The sequence below is a fragment of the Carlito syrichta genome, unplaced genomic scaffold (genome assembly GCF_000164805.1).
Source record: "Carlito syrichta isolate Samal-C Ts95f unplaced genomic scaffold, Tarsius_syrichta-2.0.1 Scaffold316213, whole genome shotgun sequence".
Classification (NCBI taxonomy): domain Eukaryota; kingdom Metazoa; phylum Chordata; class Mammalia; order Primates; family Tarsiidae; genus Carlito; species Carlito syrichta.
In genome coordinates this window covers 312,972-317,459 of record NW_007260309.1, presented here as the reverse complement: position 1 = coordinate 317,459, position 4,488 = coordinate 312,972, and the positions used below count along the sequence as shown (strand labels likewise).

The window sequence follows — 4,488 nt, the reverse complement described above, 5'->3', positions numbered from 1 at the left end:
AAATGGCAGAAAATAATAGTAAAAATGTAGATGTGAGGCCCAAAACTAGTCGAAGTAGAAGTGCCAACAGAAAGGACGGCTATGTGTGGAGTGGAAAGAAGTTATCTTGGTCCAAAAAGAGAGTTGTTCAGATGCTGAGTCAGTGAATGCTGTAGAGAAAACTGAAATTTCTCTAAGGAGCCAAGAAAGGAAGCACAGCTGCTCGTCCATTGAGCTGGACTTAGATCACTCCTGTGGGCATAGATTTTTAGGCCAATCTCTGAAACAGAAACTGCAAGATGCTGTGGGGCAGTGTTTTCCAATAAAGAATTGTAGCAGTCGGCACTCTCCAGGGCTTCCATCTAAAAGGAAAATTCATATCAGTGAGCTCATGCTAGATATGTGTCCTTTCCCACCTCGATCAGATTTAGCCCTTAGGTGGCATTTTATCAAACGACATACTGCCCCCATAAACCCCAAGTCAGATGAGTGGGTAAGCACAAACTTGTCTCAGAGTGAGCTGAGGGATGATCAGCTAAAACAAAGAAGAAGCCTGGAAGAAGATATGAGCTGTTTCTCACATACCAATGTTCAGCCCTGTGCCGTAACCACCAACAATGCTTTGTGTAGAGGAGGCCCTATGGCTGGTTCTGCAGTGAACCTGGTTTCAAATAACAGTATAGAAGATAGTGTTATGGATTCAGATGATGAAATTATAACACTCTGCACAAGTTCCAGAAAAAGAAACAAACCCAAATGGAAATTGGATGATGAAATCCTGCAGTTGGAAACACCTCCTAAGTATCACACCCAAATTAATTATGTCCATTGTCTTGTACCAGACCTCCTTCAGATCAATAACATTCCATGTTATTGGGGAGTTATGGATAAATATGCAGCCGAAGCTCTGCTCAAAGGAAAACCAGAGTACCAGTACCTTTTTACTCTGAGACTCAGCACAGGAAGACTATTTATTCTCTGTTAGTTTTAGGCGCTACAGTCATTCACTTCTTGCTAGAATTGAACAGTGGCATCACAACTTTAGCTTTGATGCACATGGTCCTTGTGTCTTTCATTCTCCTGACATTACTGGGCTCCTAGAACACTATAAAGCCCCAAGCGCCTGTATGTTCTTTGAACCACTGCTATCCACCCCTTTAATTCGAACCTTCCCCTTTTCCCCACAGCAGATATGCAGAACAGTTCTCTGTCACTATACCACTTACGATGGTATAGATGCCCTTCCAATTCCTTCTATGAAATTATATCTGAAGGAATATCATTATAAGTCAAAAGTCAGAGTACTCGGGATTGATGCACCCCAGCAACAGTGCTAGGAAAAGGATTGGAGCGTGGGAGTGATTATAGACATATTCTCATTTAATATTTTATTTTTCTTACTATGTCACTTTGAGTTTTTCTACAAAGGCAGTGGAGTTCAAAATAAACCTCTGCCCTGAAAAAAACAAAAAAATCATAAATGTAAACAAAAAGAAAAACTAAAAGCAGCAAGGAGATGTTTACAACCTATATATTCCCAGGAAATAGAGAAATAAATATGAGTAATACTGATAGAAGTTATTGTTAAAGCTAGCAGTTATTATTAAAGCTAAAATTGGATACTTAAATATGTGTAAAGAATAAGGATAAAATATGTCAGAAAGAAAAACAAAAGATTTTTATTATCAATAGGAGCTTCTAAAGAACACTTTAAAAAGGAAAAAGTCATTTTTGTGCTCGAAGATAAAATGAAAATACAAGAGTAAAAGTCTTCATACAGGACTATCAAATCAAGGTGAACATTGAACTGCAGAAACCATATAGTCCTTGACAGCATCAAATTTTAAAATATTTAGACATAATAAAAGAGTAGTCCACACATTTAAAAAATATTTGACAAATTCTGTGCTTCCAAAATGACTAACAGCAGAATTATCTAGTTTTTACAACATTATCCATCCACTAACTTCTTAAAATGTGATGAGCCATCCATTGCATGTAATACTGGTTACACTTGACAGAATGAGCTTGTGCTGAAGGACTAACAGTGCACAGGTGTTGACCACAAGACTTTGCACATTGCAGAGGTCTCAGTCATCTTTCCCTGACATGGGTGAGAAGGAGGACCTGCAGGAAGGAAACACGCAAAGTCCTCTCTGCGTACGAGTGCACTTTGGTCTCCAGTGAAGCACAGCAAGGTCATGTCTTCTCTTCTACCACTGTTGCTTTTATTGTAAAGTGCATTTTTTATATGTCTTATTCTTTTTAAAAATTGTATTCCCCTGGTTTCACAGTCTTTTTAAAATCATCACCGTGGGCCGTGCACAGTGGCTGTTGCCTATACTGCCAGCACTTTGGGAAGCCCAGCACTTTGAGAGGATAGCCATAGGCCCAATGGTTCAAGATCAGCCTGAGAAACTTGGCGAGACCTCATCTCTACAATAAATCAAAAAATTAGCCGGGCGTGGTGGTGTGTGCCTGTGGTTCCAGCTACTTGGAAGGATAAGGCAGGATTGCCTGAGCCCAGCAGCTTGAGGCTGTGGTGGCCATGAGCGTGCCACTGCACTCCAGCCTGGGTGACAGATTGAGACTCCAACTCTAAATAAATAATAAAATAAAATCACCACACTACTTTCCAAGTTCTTATTTTATATGATGTCACCCTGTTCTTCATTTCAGACTTTTTATGGATTTTTGACTCAACTATTTGCCCTTGCATTAAAATTTCTATATCCAGACCACAGTATCTATGTCAGTGTCCAACTGAATTTATAAACTGATTTCAGGATTATTGATTTATGGTATTATGGAATCTTCCCAAACATGTAATTATGTATTATTTTTAACATTTTTATGTAATTCAGACATATTTTACACTAACTCTTTATTAATTGAATTCTTTTAAATAGGAGTTCACTCTGTCACCCAGGGTGGAGTGCAGTGGAACACGCAGCCCCTGTAGCCTCAAACTGCTGGGCTCAGGCTGCCCTGCTTCAGCCTCCCAAGTAGCTGGAACTACAGGCACACACCACCATGCCCGGCTAGCTTATTTTTGAGTTGGAGTCTCATCTGCTGCCCAGGCTGGAGTGCAGGGGCACACCCACAACCACCACAGCCTTGACCTGTTGGGCTCAGGCGATCCTTCTGCCTCAGCCTTCCAAGTAGCTGGAACCACAAGTGTGCACCACCATGCCTGGCTAATTCTTTCAATTGATTGTAGAGATGAGATCTCGCCAAGTTGTCCAGGCTGGTCTTGAACTGCTGAGCTCAGGCAATCCTCTCGCCTTGGCCTCTCAAAGTGTTGAGTTTACGGGCTTGAGCCACCGCGTCCAGCCTCATGAATTCTATTAATGTGACTTATTGTATTAATGAATTCCCAGGTGCTGAATCTCTCTTGTGTTTCTGGCATAAAAGGCACTGGATTATGAGGTAACATTTCAATGTGCTGACGGAATGTTTCTAATAATCTTTACATTATATTCAAATGTCCTATATGTCTATAACAGTCTATATGGCTGAAGCCAGGCAAAATGCTCACATGACCTTTGTGCTCCCTTCCTGGAACCTGCTGGGAGGAACAGTTTACACCTCTTGAAGAGTTTATGGATTATTGGTTCAACAATTAGTTCATTCGTAGAAAATCCCTCTGGATTGTGTGAACTTGATGCTTTTTTGTGTTTGGGGGGCCTGGGCAACAAGCAAGCCCTCTTCTCTACAAAAAGGTTGATTGTCGACGGATGATGGATGATGGATGTGTGTAAATAGATAAACATCCAAATATTGATAGATGATAGGTTAAAATTTTTTAATTTAAAATGTGATTTTTTGTGGTAGGAGAGTAAAATATTATTTAAACATTTTCAGGTAAAAATGGAAATAATTTCCTGAGTGGGGCAATGTGAGCACAAAAATCACACTGAGATTTTAATTAGAATGTAACACACTGGTAATAAATGTGAGAAACATAAAAAAGCCAACTGAATTTTGTAGCATTTCAAAGGTAGAATTTAGCAATATTAACTAGCCTTTCTGGTGAAAGAGGCAGAATGAATCCCACGTGCTGATCTTTGGGAAATAGAATGTATCCAGGCACCGTTTACAGTCTGTGAAGTAGTAGAGAAGACATCTGGGCAGGAAGGTCATGGTCCCATTTCTTGGCATATACTTGTATTCACAGGAGTTTTCTGAAATCATTAAAAGTGGGCAATTATTTGACCATAGTGGAAACATAACCAGATCTTTTATAAATATCATTAAATAACATAAAATATATTGATAATTCCTGAATTTCAACAGTGCAACAAAGAAGCTTGATTTGATTGACATATATTGAACCTTAGCCTTGTATCACATTTTTCAGCACACAGTCAAATAATTATATCTGGTTTGTTTTTTGTTTTTTTGTGTCGGAGTCTCACTCTGTTGCCTGGGCTGGAGTGCAGTGGCACACTCACAGCCACCCCAGCTTCAACCTGCTGGGCTCAGGCAATCCTTCTCAACCTTCCAAAT

The 4,488-nt window shown here is 39.8% G+C and overlaps 1 pseudogene; it reads left to right on the top strand.

Annotated features, from left to right (window-relative positions):
• The first annotated feature begins 2 nt into the window (after positions 1-2).
• LOC103276507 lies at positions 3-1,316 on the top strand (annotated as a pseudogene).
• The last annotated feature ends 3,172 nt before the right edge of the window (positions 1,317-4,488 follow it).